This window comes from Cyclopterus lumpus, chromosome 24, assembly GCF_009769545.1.
Source record: "Cyclopterus lumpus isolate fCycLum1 chromosome 24, fCycLum1.pri, whole genome shotgun sequence".
NCBI lineage: Eukaryota > Metazoa > Chordata > Actinopteri > Perciformes > Cyclopteridae > Cyclopterus > Cyclopterus lumpus.
The window spans coordinates 17,401,030-17,421,543 of record NC_046989.1 but is presented as its reverse complement, the minus strand read 5'-3'; the positions used below and the strand labels follow the sequence as shown (position 1 = coordinate 17,421,543).

At 45.6% G+C, this 20,514-nt stretch overlaps 1 protein-coding gene across 4 annotated transcripts in view; it reads right to left on the bottom strand.

Annotated features, from left to right (window-relative positions):
- Positions 1 to 20,186, bottom strand: part of fynb (FYN proto-oncogene, Src family tyrosine kinase b) — a 48,246-nt gene extending 28,060 nt beyond the window's left edge. For 2 of the 4 annotated variants that reach the window (XM_034527071.1, XM_034527072.1), the window contains exons 1-2: positions 19,839 to 20,186; positions 9,996 to 10,077 (exon numbers count right to left, since the gene is read on the bottom strand). The gene's annotated coding sequence lies outside the window, so the exon portion shown is untranslated. The remainder of the gene's footprint in view (positions 1 to 9,995; positions 10,078 to 19,838) is intronic. The other 2 variants (XM_034527073.1, XM_034527074.1) reach the window with 2 other exon arrangements.
- Between the last annotated feature and the right edge of the window lie 328 nt (positions 20,187 to 20,514).

The window sequence follows — 20,514 nt, the reverse complement described above, 5'->3', positions numbered from 1 at the left end:
CTCGCGTCCAGTTACTCACCCCTCGTCACATTTGCAGCATGGCGTGAGGGGACGCCATTAATCACCGTTCACCAAAGACGAGGCAGCGGGTGGGAGGACCATAGGCGTTGAGACAGTGTCAAGCAGCAGCTCTGTCCCGCTCCGTGTTGCCACATGGTGTCGTAACCATGCTTTTCTATCAGCATCTGTCGTAAGACTTAGGCCTGTGGTTTTTTTTCTCCTTTCATGGAAACTTCTTCTCGATTTCCACTGTGGTGTTCATGAGCTGCTTGTTTTTTGCACTTGACAATCAAATGAACACATCTACCGTTCCCTAGGCACAGGGGTCTTTACCTTTAAGTCTGTGACGTCTGTATGACAATATTCAGTGTCTGTCTTAGTTTGAGCAGCCCACGAGTAAATATTATACAGAAAGCAGAAAGCAGAGACCAGAGACACTCACCAAGCGGCAACAGGAGGAAAATATTTACAACCTTGGGACGATGTCAGTAAAGATGGAAACGTTCAAATAAGTGGAGTGGAAAGAAAACTAAAACACATTCCTTCCAATTTAGGAAGATAGTTAATAAAGACACAAGTAGCTGCCAAGGGCTTCCCCGAGGTCAACATAAAAGCCTCAAGTAAGCACTCAAAGGCTATAGCTCCTGCACCGCCAGGAACCTGTGTATTTCAAAGAGGCCGGGTGTAGTCAATAAAGCGAAGGATCTGGGCTCGATTATCTCGTTTTCACAGCTTTCTTTTTATAGCACGCATCCCCGCATGAGGCCTTTGTAAAAATCACAGACTCCATCCCTCTTTTATCGCTCTAAGTGTGAGCCCCTTTAAAGCGAGCAGATCGCCTCCTCAGTGTGTAAATGATAAGAGGCTGCGCCACCTGAGCCTGCAGACGGCCATAAAGCACAGAGAAGACGGGAGGCAGGGATCTCCAGTTGTTACTGGAGATACACTGCTGCTTATGGTTAGTCTCCTCTCGCCGGTTGGGGATTATGAGCTGTCAAAACTGGAAATGGCCCTTCCTCTTGCTGTTGCCGCCCGGCTTGTCTGTGGGGGGAAGCGGAGAGGCCACATGCTTGTCTACATCTCTTCCTGCTGGCTGGCACAACATGGGCCCAGCCTCAGTCGAGCACAAGCTGGGTGGGACGAGCGGTGACACCATTGTGTCAGGGCGGCTCAGTGTCAGCAGCACTGGTAAGAGCTAGCGGAGGGATGACAGCGGGCGCCTAGCAGTCGGTCCTCCGAGGTGGAGGTGGCGACAGTGACTCAGGACTACAGCTGCCGAGCCTTCGTGAGTGCTGACTACTAACTTCTGACTTCGTCCCCGGAGGCTGTGTCTGGATTCGGTCCTGGCTCCTGCCCCCTTGCCCCCGCTTCTTGCATCCTGCCCCTGGCCTCATTCCTCATTGGCCCTGCCTCCTTTGTGCCTCCTGCTTCAAGGGCCTGGCCTTATTGGCCCCGCCTCCTTTGCGATGCCTCCTGCCTAATGGGCCGGCCTCGTGCATCCGTAGCCCTGCCTCCTGCTGATGACCCTCCTCTCTACCTTCTGTTTCACTAATTGTGGAAATCTGGATTGTGGTCCATGCCTACTACGAATTATTCATACATTGTCATTTTCATGTAATGTGTTTATGTAACTCTGTAACTCTGTTCATTCTGTACACATGACATCTATTGCATCTGTCCATCCGGGGAGAGGGATCCTCCTCTGTTGCTCTCCTGAAGGTTTCTTCCCTTCTTTCCCTGTAAAAGGTTTTTTTCAGTTTTTTGGGGAGTTTTTCCTGATCCGATGTGAGGTCCTGGGACAGGGATGTCGTACTGTATGTGTACAGATTGTAAAGCCCTCTGAGGCAAATGTGTAATATTGGGCTATATAAAATAAACTGAATGAATGAAGGAATACTACTGCATTCATCCTCTTCCAGTAAAACTGAATGATCAGTCAAGATAGATCGGTTGATTAACTAAGAAATAATTGAATGACTATTTTGATACCGATTTATCATATGTTCAGCGTTGACCCCATACTGTATGGAAGGGCAATGAACAGCTTCTAAAGAGTATTCTAAATATTTCAACAAATATTTCCCCGCTGCAGTTTGAGCTGAAGCAGTATCGGATGAACCTGCGTGTTGTAAATCCTTTTGTTGGGGAATCGGACCAGATGACAGGCGTTAAGAAGATCTATATAGAATCAGCCAACCATTCTCTTTGATGGTCTCATTGCAAAATGTAGACCGTTTCAAAACCAGCTAAGAGTTCTTCACAGTAACCTCAATTAAAAAGCTTCTTTTCTTTTTTTTGTTGCAGCCCTTTAATGTTTTTCAAGTCAGTTCTCTCGCCCAATATGTCTTATCCATCTTTTTTTACGATGGAGGTAATAGATCTTGCTCCAGATGCTCCGCGTGCTATGTGCTATCTGCTTCTTGTGGTCTGGCTCTGTTAAGAAAGAAACGCAGAAGCTAGAAGAGAAGGCTTGTGAACCTTCATTAAACGGCCCACAAGGTTAAAAACATGTCAGGCACAGAAAGAAAACACCAAAAAAAGGAATGCTGCCGCTAGACGTGAGCCCTGCAGATGTGCGCTGGCAGCTGACCTTCTGTTAATAATGCAGCCGTGTCCTGGACTTGACCTGGCCACCGCCCCGCGTATGCAGCACTGGGCTTCGGCTCAGGAGCAACGCAGCACACAAGCAGAGAATAGAGGGGACACCTTCAGAGTAACTCCACAAACACCCTTATAGGGACATCTTGACATGGTGCTTGTTTGTTTTCACAAGGCTCTCACGCTGGGGGAACAGGGAGGTTTTCACATCGTGTCCTTCGGATCGGACAGAAGAGTGCTTGTTTCTTTAGAAACATTCAGTCACATTCAGCATTCAGTCACTGTGAACATCACTGTGACGTCTCATAGACGTCTGATGTTTCAAAACAAATCATTTTAGATTGACAGAATGATGTGTATTTACAAAATAATAAAGACAACTTTGAATAAAGCTTTGGTTGGTAATATTGGAGAGCCAGAATATAAAAAATATATAAAAAAACTGCCCGGTGCCAACTTCTTTCCCTATGAAAGTATCTAGCAGCACTAGCTCAAAAAAGTTGCTAAATCACAGACAAGCCCATCTCTTTAGGCCTCCCTCCAAAACCACTCCCCCAAAATGATCATCATAAACGTAAACAACGAACGCAGCTATTGTAACTCACCGCTGTCAAGCTTGCTTTTGTTGTATTCATTTTATTAGAAAGAAGACAGCGTAGAATCAAACTGGAGAAGGTAAATGACAAAGGTCCTTGGGCCATTCGGCTACCAATTGGGGCCAAGCCAGTTGAAACCGCAGGTCGATCAGACCCAAAGTGATGTGTCCCAAAAGAACACGTTGCTCACATTAAAGTGACCCATTTGCTACCTTCCAAAGAGTAACATTAGCTGGAGAGTAATCTACTCGTGCTGTGAGCCGGAGACAGACCAAACACTGCACTGCAGAGAAGCTTGCAGATCAACACCGAGCGCACACTTCCAGCTTGTTATGAAGATGGGAAGATGGAGGACAGCCCTATTGTCAAAGCGGCTTCCAAGAGTGCGTGCTCCACAGGAAACGGGAGGACACGAACCGTTGTTGTAACGCTTTGCTTCAGTTTCTCTCTGGGTCCTCAATAAATCAGGGGTAGCCCAGAACAAAGACTTTCACATGTACTGGCTTGGGGCTTGGCTTCTTACTGGTGCATACTGGTTTACAATGGAAACACCTTTATCAAACTAAAACTACAAACCAAAAAGAGGAACCAACCGCAAGCTTCACCTCTTCAGGCGCTGCGTTTCCCGCAGTGGGTGCAACACCCTGCTGAACGCGCACTTATCTCGGCCACACCCCCGTGCGACGGGATGTGGTTAAAAAAAGCCTGAAATACACCTTAAAAGGGCATTCAATTTCCATTCAACTCTCAGAGAACATCAGCTTTGCGAGGGCGTGGCTCTGCCACCCCCCGCACCCACCAAAAAAAGAACAAAACGTTCTTCCATTCAGGAGGAAGACAGTTTTGCTGATCAAGTACCTCATCAGAAAAAGAAAATCGCTTGTGCGTTTCGTCTTTGCAGTTTCACTTTCCGAACCTGGTGTTGAAAAAGGTCTTGGGAGGGGGTGGGGTTTGACTCGTGTCATCCACTTTCTACAACAGAAGTAAAACACAAAAGCTTCCTCAAGCGTTCAGATTTGCTTTTTAATCCTAATCCTCAATTTACAACTTGAGAAGGGGTGATACAGATTCAAGAGAGAGAGAGAGAGAGAGAGAGTCAGGATGACCACACACACAACTTGCATTCTACGGTTTTGATTTAGATTTTTTTTGTCAACAATTCTTTTTAAAGTGTTAAATAAATTAGGAAAATTCAGTAAAGAAAACAACCAAAATGAGCAGTAATAAGAACAGGCGCAAAATCACTCCCTTAGACAGCACTGCTTCAAAACCCATCTCTGGAATGAAAACTATACATCTCTGTGTTTGTGTGTGTGTGTGTGTGTCTTGTGACTGTGCGACTTCAGTCATGAGAATGTGCTGTGCCTCCAAGGAGGGGAGTGTGTGCAGCTGTGCCCGGCTCAATGCAGCACGTTCCCGCACACGGAGCTGCAAGAGTCTAGAAAAAAAGAAAAGAAAAAGAAACTCCCCCACTGCTCAGCACCTCCAAAGAGGATTGTGTTCGGGGATCATCTTTAAGGTCCATCGTTCTTTGTCTCAATGTGGACGCGCGCGTGTGCATGCAAACAATAAAGCAACGCGGCCCTACAGGCGGGACGGGACGTGATCACATGAATAAAGGCGTTTTTGTTGTTGTTGTTTCTTCATCACTGAAATTAACAAAGAAAACAGCAATATAAAAAATCTAGAATGTAGAGACTCAAAATTTCCAATGTCCAGAAAACGTCCAAACTAGCTTCGAAAAACATACCATAACATCCTGTGCTCACATCTACACAGAGATCCTTTCCCCCCCCTACCAGCCCAAAGCAACTGCTTTTATACACCCCTCAATTACCCAGAGTCACTCTGCAGCAGGCTGAACTATTCCTACAGTGACCACTGGCCACTCTCTAAAAACAGACACGTGTTTATAGTGAAAATGTTCCTTTGAATTCTTAACACTCCACTTAAACACATGATTACAGCCCATGTCCCGACAATTAAAGTCACAATTATCCTGGCAATACTTCACAAAATAAGTCATATGGAATCAGCCTCCCCCCTTCCTTGGTCTGGTCCAGTGACATCACTAACGACGTCACTCAGGGTATATAAGGGGGAAGTGGCTGGGTGCCTCCTTCTTTTATCCTGAGCACCTGGTGAGTATGAGAGTAATAATTGAAATAGGGACAAAGGGTGTGTTCTCACCCACTTTGTCACAACATGCAGTTCAACTGCCAACAAGTGTTGGAAGAAATGGGGCCTCCACGTGCAAACATATTGAACGATTTTCTACAACCCCACCACCTCAAAATATCTTTGTCATGTGATTGTTTTGTCCTCAGTTGAGCCGAGGAGCCCGGAGTTAAAGCTTTAAAGACCGGTCACGCAGCGGTTGAGCGGCGGTGGGACTTCCTGTATGATCGTCTCGAACCACCAGTCGTTGGTTCAATCACGGTGGGACATAAAACAGAGTCCGTCAATCGTGTGACAGAAGAGCTCTCTGGCCTCAGGTCTGAGGCCTCAGTCAAGCGTCAAAGACAACCAGCCCCGATCACACGTACGGCTATAAATAAATAAGACACATAAGATTAGAGCATCAGAGGTCGCTGTGACAACCCTTCAAACTCAACGCGCCCTGTCCGATGCGATTCTGTATTTTACACCTCTCACACTTGATTATGAAGAGACACACGAGAGGCCGGCCTGACGCAATCATTTCAATCCCAGGTCTTCAGTCCTGAATATTCAGTACTGGTTAATTGTATTGGCACTTGTGTGTCTAACCATTCAAAGCATTAGCAATGGAAGATTGTAGTTTTTAAAAGTAAAGGAAGTGGGGTTGTATCAAGGAACTTATCCATAACCATTGTGATACTTTGCAGTGGAGCAACACAGGAGCAAAGCAATGTACGGATGCAGGCGGGGGCAGCAGCAAAACCTGTTTTAGACACCCCAAAAAAAAGATGAAATATCACTTTAAATATACAGTCTATTCAGATCATTTTTAGCCGGTTAACTTTCGTCTTTAGACAGCAACCCAGTCGACGTTTCTGCCAAGCGGACTGGAGCAGGTATATTCCCCTACGCTCTCGCTAGAGCTGCCAGACGACCTTGAAAACCTCCCGCTGTTATTTAAGAACACGGGGGTCGCCGGTCGTCCGTCGCCGATCTGTCTGATGGCCAGATTAAGCGCCATACATTTTACTTAACTGCTGTCCCCCTCTACAACAATACATTGTAGACCCTCCCCTTCATCAGTGGCTGTAAATCCGCTGAGCAGCAGGCTTCTCCCAGCAGTCAAAACACAGAGGTTAAAGTAGCACTAATTCCTGCGGGGCTGCTCATTAAGCCGCTGGCTTAGTCCTTGGGGACCCGAGGCCGGCATATGGAGACAGCCCAACGGCCGCTCTCCCGCCACATTATAATTAAAACCACGTCACAGCTAAACCTCCAACATGTGGAGCGCTGATGGAAACCGTGGCTGATTATTGATGAGCCCGACTGCCCCGAGCGGAGGAAGCCAGTGCAAACATCAAAAGTGCACTCAACTCTGCGACGCCGTCATTGCCATCTCAACTGCTTCGACAACCCTAAATAAGATGACAACGCTGAGGGCTCTGAAGGGAATCAAAGGCGGTGGGTTGTTGATAACTGGAACCTCCATGGGATTTCACGGCATTTCGGCCCCAGATGGTTTTTCCTTTTGTGCGATGCGATGGCGTCTTGCCTCTGGGGAGGGTCGAGATTAGCACTCATTGGCAAACCAGAATTGTGTCTGAGTGAAAAGACTCCATTGTTGGCCTCTGTGCGTCCGTGTCCAGCAAGCCGGCCCAGCAGAGGGGGAAGCCACTCGCGGCTTTAGTGACCATGTACCCGTCACAGCTCTAAGTGAGTTGAACGCTTCGATGAGGAGCCACGGCTGCTGCTGTTGAGCCATCCGATTCCCCCCATCCCTGTTTTTTTTCTAAACCGGCCAATAAAACAAATTAATTAATTAGGGCTCATTCTCTCCTCCCAGGCCATATGGCGGCTTCCACGCTTAATCTGCATGCATTATAGACTGGGAGCACGCTTATTCTTTCTGAAAGGGGCCTTTCTGCAACATAGGAAAGACAAAAAAAATGGGCGCAAGGACATAACGACAGCACAAGTAGATTGGAGTCGACTTGCAGGACTTGTGTGAGAACCTTTCTGAGGCATAACATTCATTTTTTTTAAAAAACAGATTTGAAAGCAAGTTTGCAAGTGTGCTGCAGCAGACGTGTTGAAGGTGGTGAGTCAGGAACAACAGGATGAGATTACGCTGCTGTACTGTTTGCAGAGCAGGCCCTCTCACACACACACACATCTTCTCACACACATCTTCTCTCACACACACACACATCTTCTCACACGCACACGCACGCAGCCAGCCGTTCGGGCGCCGAGCGGAGACGGTTCGTGAACTTGAAAACAATGTTACTTTTGCCGGGCAAACAAACCCAGAAGCCAAGCCATGTGTTTTCAAACAGACAGACACACTTCAGCCTCCCGCACGTGGCCTCCACCCACCAGGCCGACTGCTATTACAGGCAACAGATGGGGGGGGGGGGGAGCGGGGGGTTTAGGTGACGGATCGTTAAAGCGCTGTGGTTGAAAACCCCTCCAGGCAATGATCTCCCCACGCCCACGCTGGCCCCTTTTATCTGAAGCAAAGTAAAGTATGTATGGTTAGCAGGGCTGCGCAAAAGAACACAAGCTCAAACCCCAACGGATAATTCTACCCGACCATTATGAGATTTTTTTTTTTTTTTTTTAAACTTAAAAAAAAAAAAAAAAAACTGCTCCTGGCAAACAAATCTGCATTTTTGGGCCCATTTTGCTGCTTGCGTAACATATTTTTATGTTGGGATATTTCTAGCACATTGTTCCACAATCATGCACAAGAATAATCCGTTACAGGACCACAGAAAAAACAAACACTGAACGAAAAAATACTTGCAATCCATGTGTTCTCTCAGAGATTTATTTCCAAACTGCTTTGTGGGTAATGTAGGAAAAAACATTAACAGGTGACAAATCAAAAGGAAAAAAACTTCAGGAACCCTGATAATATAAACAGAACCAATATAGATGCTTTTGTTCTGGTAACAAGGGCTCACTGAATGCTTCAGGGCTGAAACTAACAATTAAATTAAATCCATTAAGCAGATTTATTTTCCCTCAATTACTTGAATAATTATTGGGTTTCTAAAAAGGTCAGAAAATAGGGCCGATTGTCAATCACAGAAGACCTGGAACCAGAATAGTGGCTAATAATAATAACTGCAGGTTAATTTTCTGTGGACTGTTTCAACTCTAGATGGACCAACCATATGTATCTTTGATGTTGGAAACATCCAACGTCATCTGCGAGGCAGTTTAAAATGGTGGGGTTTTCCTTTTAAATGAGTTTCTACACGATGAACTAGAGCGATATCTACATTCAGAGAGGGGAGGGGGGGGGCGGGGGAACGACAACAATCTTCTATGATGAGAACCTGCTGGTGCTGTGTCCCGTGGAGGTTACAGAGGGTCTCTTTATGGTAAATGGACCTGTACTTGTTTAGTACTGTTCTAGTCTTCTGACCACTCAAAGCGCTTTAACACTACATGACATCATTCACCCAGTCACACCCATCCATTCACTGATGGGAGGGGCTAAGGTTCCACCTGCACATCAGCACATTCACACTCATTCATACACCATAGAACAGCTACGGGAGCAATTTGGGGTTAAGTGTCTTGCTCAAGCACACATCGACATGGGCTAGCGGAGCCGGGGATCGAACAGCCGATCCTCAGATTGACGGACGACCCACTATGCCACAGTCGCCCACTCTTTAAGGCTTCGGTAACAAGCACGGGGAGCCAACCACAATGCAGTGCCTCCGTATCCAGATGACTTAATTGGGCGACAGGAAAGAATGCTGAAGACAAAAAGAATTAGAAAAATTGCCACCAGACGTGTCAACGTAACGGAGTGCAGCCTAACTAGGGGTTCATTAGCGGCACCACTTCTGACCCGCTGGCTGCGCCTCTTTACAATTAGGCAAACCAAACCACAGAGATGGTGGTGGACTTCAGGAGGAAGACGACAGCTCCACAACTGCTGAGAGTTCTGGGAGAGGATGTGGACATGGTGGCGGAGGATGTGGACATGGTGGAGGAGTACAGGTTCCTGGGTGTCTCCATCGACAACAGACTGAACTGGAAGGCCAACATCATCGCTGTGTACAAGAAGGGGATGAGAAGAGTCTTTTTCTTGAGGAAACTTCGATCCTTCGATGTGTGCAGCAACATGTTGGAGATGTTCTCCCAGTCTGTTGTGGCCAGTGCTCTGGACTTATCTGTAGTCTGCTGGGGGAGCCTCATCAGGAACCCTGGGTGGGTTCTAGATGAAACCACTTGAATATACAAGAAACACTTGGGTGGTTGAAATGAATATGAAATGCTCCTCGGGTGGAGACCACTCGGTGGGTTCTTGGTTGCACCCTTAGAAGATGAAAAGGTTCTGCATAGAACCTCCAGAGAGTGTCCTGGGTAGAACCATAACACCATGGAAGGGTTCTCTGTAAAACTTCTCAAAGGGGGTTCTGGGTGGAACCTTTCATAGGTGGTTCTAGGTTTAGCAGTTTATATGCGTGTGCTCTGCCATCCTTGGGCATCCTCCAGAATGAGCATGTCCTGCGTCTGCCGTAGGTTGTCCACGTGAGGTTATCACAACACGCCCGCATAAATGCGGCCTGAAATCGAGAGACGTAGTGTGAGGTTAGAAATGAGTGTGACGAGTCATACCTCTGGTTTTTCAGCGTATCAGGATTTAATATTTTGTTCCTATTTCCTCCACATTGCTTTGTGCGCCGCCGAAACAGAGGCCCTGCGGGGGGAGAGGAGGGGAGGGGAGACCACACAGAGACGCTCAATTATTCATCATCGCATTTAATAAAACATGAATACCAACCCGCACTGGGCAGCCGCCACCATTCACACTTCTAGTCGAAAATGGGTCAAACTTCGGCCACAATACTTTGGGACTGACAGCCTGAACTTCTAAATGGTAAATTGTGAAAAGAAAGGTTTTAACCTATATTGTGAGGTACGAGGACGAAGTACGATACACACAGATGTCCAGCTGGAATAAAGGACCCTCCACATCCACTCAGAAGAACAACAAATGTAAATAATACAGAAACATGCTGCAAACATTTCAACAAGTAAACAGGTTGCTGCCAGTGTGAATCAAACAGCCTGTGCGACAGCCCCGTTTCACTGCCTCCATTCGCTCACCTCTCCAGGTGTAAATGAGGAGATGCGATTAAATGTAGGGCATCACAAGCAGGCTTGCCAAAACAAAAACCCTCAATGCCATCTAGTAGTGGACTCGAAAATTAATCTTTTAATTTCAACGCACAGAATCAAAGTGTGTGTTCCAATCTCAAGACGGCCAGTCTCTAGTTTGCTTTAGTATCTTCAGCACTCATTTGTATTAACATTACTTAATCTTGTTCCATCATTAAAATATAGAAATCGACTTAATTTGTAAAAAAGTTTTAGGTTTTTCTTCCTAGTTTTTGTTCTATCTTTTCTCTAACTACTCTCCACAACACATGTACGTCTCACAACCGTGAGGAGAAGAAATAGTGCAAAGCTAAACTATTAAAGGTCTCTGACACGCTCAAGACAAATCTCCCCCCGGCGTGGACAAACTTTAACGGCGGGAGCACAACGCAGTCATTGTGCGGCAGCGGGGGGCTGTGGGGGTGAACTGCTGCCTGATACATTGGAGCCCCATTAGCTGCTGATTTGACTTCTAGAGCTCAGCCGCACTGATCTGATTTAATCTTCCTCTGTGGCTTGTGCCGATTGCCGGAGCAGAGCGGATGACGAGGTGCTGCGGCGATGTGTCGCAAACCTTTTCTGCAGCAGCAGACGCCCACGTGGAAAGCTGCTGGTGGTTTGTGTGTGTTGGGTCTAATACGCGATCGCTTCCTGTTATTGCTTTGGATTAGGCCACCGCAAACGGTTCAATCGACAAACATTTTGCAATCCAAAAAATCCATGCGTGCGAAGCGGGGAATGCTGAAAAATATACATTAGTTTGTGTATAGTGAGGCGGTGACTGCCTCGGCCTCTTCGTCTCTTGACGGATTACACAAGACAAAAAGAAAGCAGTAAGAGATACAAAAATGCAAAGTCAATGAGGACAACAGGATGCAACACTCTGTTCCACTCACTTTTCAGAGAATTCAATTCAGCACGGTAGAAAACCAAACAACCGTTCATACAGTGAGATGTGACAAAGTATTCAGTTGTTCTTAATTGCTGAGCCAGAAACCAAACTGCTTTTTCACTTGTAGGATTCTATTTTGGGGATTCTGTGCACAAGAACTGGGGTTACCCAAAATACTCACGCTAACCTCAGTGTGTGTGTGTGTGTGAGAGAGAGTGGAACATGTGATTTAAGTCTTCTCTACCAGCAGAAAATTGCCATTTGGCTGCTCTGCATGTCTGCATCCGCTCTGTGGCCCTCTTCCTCTCCTATGCTCTCTCTCTCTCTCTCTCTCTGTCGCCTGATGCAGTCATTGTGACGGGGCTCCCAGCAGGCTTTGCTGCGAGTTCTGCGGAGCCCCTGGCACCCGGAGTGATAGCTGACTCTTCTCATCAGCAGCCCCCTACCAATAAAACATAATGGCGCTCCATCTGCGGGGGGGGGGGGGGGAGTCATTCAGCTAATGTGGAGCGGTCACATGACCGGCCTGGGACACAACAGACTCAGTCATTCTGCTGCTCGGCTACTGGGACAGATGAGTGGGCTACTGAAGTGAAAGACACACAGCGGGACCCACAGAGAAGACACTTATGTGAGCGACAGTTGGCAGGAAGGCAGGCACTGCATGTGCTACGCAGTGCAGCCAGAGGTCAAGAAGAGAAATCAGGCTTTGTGCAGATTTTTTTTATTTATTACTTTTCCACTATTTACCTCATAGAACCACGTACCGACCAGGATTGTTAGCTGCCAACATTATCCAAATAATAGTCCACGTTTCTAGTCTTTAATTAAATGAAACGGGTGTATATTGTATTAATTTAAGGTCCTATTTTTAATAAAGAAAAACATGTATCAAATGACTGTATGTAGGCCAAAGCCACACTGCACATATGAAAAGCAAAAAGTAGCAAGCTCATGTTAGCAGTGATAGGTACACTAACCTCTGCAAAGCATCATTCGTGCTCATGGTGACAGCGCTGATGGAGTGACAGCAAAGATTTCTAACAGTGCTGACAGAGATAGTCATTGCATGCATTCTTCTTCATGGTCAAAAATCTGGCAACCACATTACCCACAATGGAACTCAACAATGGACTTATTGTCTCTATATGCTTCATGCTCTCACCAGGTAGCTTTGAATTCATATACACAAAAAAGAACTTGACAAAACTTGAAATTTAAATTGCCAAAGTGCTCCTCCAAGAAACTGCTTGAAGGAAGGCAAGTGGTAGTGCCGGAGGGGAGGAAACAAGCAAGGAGCCTCTCTGAATGTGTCTGCAGAAGCCACTATCTTAGAGACATTGTCCCGCTCTCTCACCGGCTTCCCACCTCAGCCACCCGACATCTGAGTGGGCCCCCGGGGCCACTCTCTGAAGGTGCCCCTGCTGGGAAATTAACCCAAGTCTCTGGTGGTGGGCGACTGCTTTCCACTCCGCGCCGCTCAGACGGTTTAACACAAAACCAGCCGTCAGCTATCCACTTCTGGTTCATTTCGGGGCTAGTCTCTGAAGGGTAAGTAGGGCACTTTGCCATTTCAATAATAGCTGCATTTGCAAAGCTTACAGCTGCGGGCTGCAGCCTTTGCATGGATTTAAAGCAACCTTGCCGACTGTAATGAGAATATATTCAGCCGCTTGTGTTTTTGTCATGGGGTTCGTGGTAGAGATATGACATGCTGGAACGCTAATTAAATCTACAATGTTTCATCCCCGTTTCCATGAGCCCTGACGGTTGTGATTTGATTGGCAAGTCAGGACGGCCAGTGGGCTGCGAGCCCTTACGAGAGGCTGACTGACAGACGCCGCTGAGGAGTGGCTTAAAATGGACTATTTACTGCACCAGCGTTGCGAAATTCCAGGAATATTCAAAGTTGGAAACTTTCCACGGGAATTAACGGGAATAAACGAGAATATACGGGAATTAACGGGAATAAACTGAAAATGTAGGGGTAATTTAACTTTATTTACCTTGTCATAAGCAGACATGCATGCAAACATTTATAATACAACTTTTAAAAATGACATTTTGTGAGTAGAATTTTATTCTTTCATCGAACAACAAAAACATGAACGTTGAATAAAAAAAAAAGGTGTATTCCCTATGATTTTTTTGGGGTGTTTTTCCCTGAATCCTTTCAGGTCTAAATGCTTTCTTACTGGACCTCATCAACGTCCTCCTCACTGCTGTACAAAGTTAGTCTACTTTATACAAATAAACTTGGTATTAAAACATGGCTTCAGTTTACCAAGTAATCAATATGCTAGGTAATGACAAACAGTGTTGGGAAAATTCACTTTCTACATGAACTAGTTCAGTTCATAGTTCACACATTTTAAAATGAACTAGTTCAGTTCATAGTTAATAATTCAAAATGTTGAAGTTCACAGCTCCAAAAAATTAACTAGTTCAGTTATTTTTTTCAATATGTTGCGAGCTATAATTGAAATCTCTGTCTGTCTGCAATACCGCTCTTGGCCGCTACGCAACTCGGCGCTCTCACACTTGCCAGGCATAGGGCTGAAACGTTCAGACGCAACACTGATGACAAAGACGTTCAAAAACAACAGAACGTGAATGTTTACGTTTATGTTTCTGGCAGACAATGTTCCCAACCAGCTGCATTCAGGGTCCAGCTGACCTAGGCGTTCATAGTCTTGTTCTCAACTACATTTAAGTTCCCCGTAATATGCTTTTACCGGATACTTTCCACCCCTTTGCAACCCTAATCTGCACACATGCCTATACTACGAGACAGAGATTTGCCAGGTGATTAAAGCATTATGGAGGAAGCGAAAAGGGTGGTGTTTTTTCTTCTTCCACCAGATCAAGAATGAAAACTTCAGAAACTAAAAAGCTTCTGTGTGTTTGCAGGAAGACAGAATTCATTAGATCTTCGATTTCCTGATGCAGTTTATTCCACTGGAGGGAAACCAAAAAGCTCCCTTTTGAAATCGGGGAACCTCCAGAAAGAGACACTTCTGAGACCGACGGCACAATACACAGTTGGAGTTTCACGCACATCCTCTAAAACTCCGCCAGATAACTATACTACTGTTCGCGGGAACACCGTTTCTGGCCTAGGGGGTAATTTAACGTGACAGAGCATCCAGAAGACGAAGCCCTGTGACGGCGAAGGCCCCCGGGTCTGGCGTGCAACCGAACGCGCAATCGTCTCCTTTTTGCTGGCGTCTCGCAGCTGCACCGCCGATGCAGAGAAAGGCGGGCCTGCACAGTGGAACAGAAGCGTTATACAGAGGGAAAGACGGCCGGCAGAGTTCAGGAGACGGTGCACTGCAGTGGAAAGTGGGCCATAATAGCTCCCGGCAAATACTCGAGCATGCTCAGGAGCTGGAATTCTGCACATAAACACTCCCTCTGCGTGGACATCTGGGTGCATGTAAAACATTTTTTAAAAATCCTGAAATATGCCCACATTGAAATTCATAGACCACCATAAAACACAATGGCCTCTTTGCGATCTTCTAACCGCATTGTTCACGTGCCACACACACACACACGTATGCACGCACGCACGCACGGCAATGAGGTCATCATGTATGGAAGCACGTTTGTCCCCCTGTGTAAAAAGCAAAACACTCAGTCTGCCCGCCACCACTGTAAGACATCATGAAGTAATAGGACACTGTTAGCACCGTTAGCTGCAAGCCGCCGGCTCAGGTGTGTGAGAGGCCATCGAAATGCTCCCAAATCACATTTTCGTAACAAAGTTGAGATCCATGTTGTTATGTGGCACAAACTGAACTAGCTCTCCTACCAGTCTGGAAACAAGGAGAGAGAAAGCTAAACCAGACGGCGGTAGATGTTCAGTCGAAAAATACTCATTTACCAAAATGTTTTGCTTCCGTTTGGATTCCTTTGACCTTTCCCCGTTAATAGAACATCATGCATTTGTGATTTGTTTGATGCATTCTCGGAGTCATTTTGGAGTGAAGTACTTGATTTGTGTGTTTATAACACTCACAACAGCCAGTGAAAGAAAGAAATGCAACTCATTAGTTTGTGGATAGAGACACACAAGCTGCAATGACGCTGGGTTGGCATTTGATGCCCGCTTTCTCCCTGTCTCCTTGAGAATTGGTTGAAGGCTTTTTGCGTTTTATCATAATTGGGGCTGCTGCGGGAAAAGTCATCCCATTCACAACATACCATATACAGTATAGTAAACACTCTACATTATTATCAGGGTTTTCCCCCCATCGTCCAAGCAACAACTGTCTTTAATTAATTCCCCAAATTGACTTTTTGTTTATGATCTTTTATTTAATTGATTTTTTTTATTTTTTATTTTTAGACACACACACCCTTGGGCAGTGAGACATGATACAAAGATTGAGAGAGATTGCTGGTACTAGTACTGGGACTCTGTTGCTCGTAAAACACTACCGATGTTGTCCACAAGGGCTGCCAAATTCAAGTAATAGCTTTAAACGTGTGGAATTTAGACATTTGGACAAAACAAAGAATGCGACAAAGACAGAATGGTAGGCTGGGTATTTTCAAATCATTTCTGGCATTTCATATGCATAATTTAAAAGAACGACTGACAGATTACTAATATTTTTTAAAAAGTTGACTGTCTGATAATTGCAAGAAAACTGCCTTTTGTGCCATATTAAACACTACATCTTTGATGGCATAAAGCCAGTAAGCTCATTCAGCTGCTTTCCTAACCACCACATGATGCCTTGGATCTGTGGCGAGCTGCTCAGACACCCGCACATGGAGGAAGCCTGTTATAGTAACCTACCATTGCCATTCCAACGCTCCAGCACCAGCATTAACCTTACGCTGGCAGAATTAAAAGATACTTGCTCCATTTTATTCAGTGGTAAGGTTTTAAATATAGACAAAGGCACTATTGAACTACTGAATTAAAGGATAAATGGACGTGAGAGCTAAATGGAATCAAAGAGATTAAAGACAATGTAAAAAAAAGGAGGGGGGGGGGTTAAAATGGAAAATGTTGAGCATATATAAATACACACACGGACGGTATATATATATATATATATATATATATATATATATATATATATATATATATATATATATATAAATAAGAGAGAGAGAGAGAGAGAGACGGACGAACGAACACAGAGACGAGCCGTGGAAGTGGCGGGCTGATAAGGGACTGTGAGTGTGTGACGCCATATCAGCTTGACGGCATCGGTTACACCTGCCCTCGTAGTGAGACAAACAACTCCCGCTAATTGAATCCCTTTGAAGGAAACACCCTGAGGACGGACGACTCCATGGGGGCCGCGTCTTGACGAGCTTTCATGCGAGTGTATCGCTTTCACGCATCATTTCCTCCCTTGATTTCTCTGCAGCGATGACCCGGAGACATATGCCCGGCTCACAGATGTTCAGATTGATGGATCGTGTAAAAAGCTAGGAGAACAGTGTTTTTTTAATTTTTATTAGTAGAGTCAAAAGAAAACTAGCAGTTGAGATACGGAGATGCTGGAGGGATTGTAAGTGTCACAAAAGAATTAAAACGCAGTGGGCTTAGTATTTTTTGCGACTCGGTCAAGCTGTCAGAGCTACGTTGGAGCCCACACTGTCACTAACTTCACTACCTGAATACATATAATCAAATGTTTTGGAAAAGAAACAAAGTGATTTCAGAGAGAAGCAGACAGAAGGATTTACAGTGTGCGTACAGAAAAAAATGATAGATGCCGTGGAGAGGTGAAGAGTCTTATCAGAGGCCGTTAACATTTATGTATTTCATGAAGTAAACTAGTCCCAAATGCTTGAGTCTATGTCTCAGAGCTGGCCCTGTGGGATTAGGGTTGACGTAAAACAGAAGAAGATGGCTTTTTACATCACAGTTTCTATTAAATTTGGTAAGAAATGTCAATATTGACCCCACCACTGTGTGTGTGTGTGTTTCACATCATTTAGTTTAAAGCTTAAAAACATGTTTAAGTGCATAGTTCCTCTTTAACCTACATCCCTGATCTGTGGTTCAACTTTAACTGTAACAATAGCCATGTCACGACTCAGCCCCAGCAGGAGGCGAGGGAGAGGGAGAGGGAGAGGGAGGGACACACACACACACACTTCTACCCTCTCCTCTGGGAGTGTGACACAAAGGACAACGCTGTTGTGATGTCTTTCTGACCTCCGAGGTTCTGCCGTGACGCAGAGGAGCAGCTGACTGCACTCCCGGTCCCAGACGTATGAGCTGGGGCCATCTGACCCAACGCCAGCGCCGTGTGATGTCATCAACTGCTCCACTGGATTCTCCCGCAGGAGGGCTTTTTTCTTCTTCTCCCCCCCAACTTGAACTAATGAGACCAGGCGGGGGCTACATTTAATCAATTAAGTGAAAACACTGAGTTTGATTTAATCAGTTTTTCTTTTTCACTGAGACTGAGCTTTCTATGCAGACACTCGCGAACTTCAACTCCACATGCATTTAATTGGTCATGATGGTTTTCACAGTATTCTGGTGGCTGTAATTCCAATACACAATATGTATACATGCAGTATACTCAAGCAGCATACTTGCAAACACTACCACTTTCATCCACAGGGACCGCCAAAATCAAACACAAAATTAAAATTCTGTGTAGTAGCTATAAATCATGACCAGTTGAAAGATCCTCACAGTAACTTTAGGTGATCCTTGAACTAAAACAAAAAGTCTTAAGGCCATAACATCTTAAAAACAGACTTACAAGAGCAACAGGTAAAGATCTACTACTGCATTAGTTTTCCTGTGCTCTACAGCCCTCGCTTACCTGATCAGGTCTCTCCTGCCAAAAAACTGTGTCCAGCGTCAGTCAATTGACAGGTTGAACGGTATTTAGAACAAAGTGCTTTGTCAGCGACTCACCAGCAGTGTTAAGAGGATGACAAGCCGTTTAAAGCTATCTGTCTAACTGGGCTGGCATGCTAAACACAGGGGACTTTCATCAGCAATGCTTCATACTATTGTACAGCACCGATAAAAAAAAAAAGACGAGCAGCCCTTAACTCATCCTGACAAGAGTGGTATATATCTGCAATACAGAAATTCCCTGTAGAAATAGCAGATTTAACAAACTTGGCCGGAAAGATTTTTTTGTTTTGTTTGATGGCTGTAAAATCTAGATCTTCAGACCTTGTGAGCGTGATACAACAGCTTCTACAGAAACAAAATGATATAACAACAGACATTTTTGGCTTTCTTGGTGCAGAAATCGTATACTTAGGTGGAGCAAGCGAGCTGTCTGCCAACTGCATGGCTTTCTTAAAATAGGGATAATAGCACTTCCACAGCAGAAGAAAGCAGGGGAAGTGCTATTATCCCTATTACAACTGCACGTATAGTTGTACCACTTCCAGATTGTTGCAGTGCCCTTCTCCACACCCCTTTGAGAGCCAGTACAAATAAAACTCATTCCGAGTGGCAAGTGTTGTAAATACAGGCTGCTTCATTAGGAGACACTTCTGAAGAGGGATAAAATGGCCGTGGTGAGGCTTTATAGGCCAAATAAAAGGATTGGGAGATGCCCGTCAATTAAAAAAAGAAAAGAAAAAAGGTGATTGAGGTGATGGGAGCAGTTAGAGGAAGACGGCCGTGTCATCGTGCAACGCACCCGACTGGAAGAATGCAAAAGTCGGGGAGAGGAGCAAACAGCTTGGGCAGGACGGTGTTCTATTTTTTCAAGGGACGCCGACACACGGCATCACTGCACACCTCGCTGTACGCGGAGGAATGCGAGCAGGTCCTTCAGAGTCAGCTGAGCGCTACGGTTTCCTAACGCCTAGTGCCTAAACGCATCCCTGATATACGAGAGAGTGAGTGTGAAAGGGAGAGAGAAAGACTGCCAATCACGTGAGGTTGTCCTTCATCTGATCTCCACTGAGCATCTATAGGGAGATGCTGATGCTGCTGATGAAGGTGATGGTGAGGGTGAGGGTGTAAGAATGGTAAACAACCCGAGCAACCAATGCGTCAAGATGCGTTCAGGGGGTAAAAGCCTCCCACGCGAGAACAAAATAACGCACCGTATTCCGTGTGTTTCGCCACAGGCCACAGACGACCCACTCGTCGGGATCCTCTACAGGAGCACGGACTCGACGTGCGCTGTTGTGTACATTTCACCGGCTGTCATTCAAAAAACATCCGTCGCGTGCACCCCTCATTGTAGAGGAGCGGGAGAAACGCATAGCTAGCTAACATGCTAAAGCCCCTTTAACGTTCAATAAATGTCAACAATATTAATACTACAAGGAAAGCGAGAGAGAGAGCGAGAGAGAGAGCGAGAGAAAAAAAATCAAAGTAAGTCATACCGCTTCAGAGATACAGAGCCAGCCGAATGAGATTACAAAAAAAGGGAAGCGGTGTGTTTTACCTGTTCAGACGCGGCTAGTATCCCGCAGCTCTGGACTCCATTGCCGTGGTGGTGAAGTGATTTGACAGTGAGACGAGGCTGTGCTGCTGCGGTGGCCCCCGGTGTCGCGTGTGATGGCGTTAGCTCTGCAGGGCCCACGATGAAAGCAGCGCCGCCTTCACGGGCCGTCGGAAGTATCATGCTGAGAGAGGAGAGAAGCGGAGGGAGTACGCGACCTACGGGGGAACCAACACAGCGCCTTGTTCGGGTTGCATGGAAGCATTTTCGGAGGAAACGAGACGCTGGAATTGTTCTTCGTAGCTGAGCGGTCGGGTGGGATGTTTTAAGGAGAGAGAACGCAAAAGCCACGATGTCATTTGGTGGCTGATTCTTTTTCTGAATTCCAGCCTATATTATTGGTATTCCCTCTGACAAGGATTGGTCTCGTTAAATGTATGTCTTATGTTGTATGTCTTCAAAAATAAAAGAACTACATTCATTATAAATAAATAAACGATTTCAAGTACTTTTTCAGTCATTATTTATTGGTTTGGATTTTATTAGAATTGGGTAAAAAACAAAAATCAAGACACTCAGAATCCAGAGCTTTTCAGAAGTAAGTGAAGGAGGCCTAACGGGGCCTCCTTTGACTGACCCTCCAATCAGAGGGCAGTGAGGGGGGCTGTGATTGGTGAGC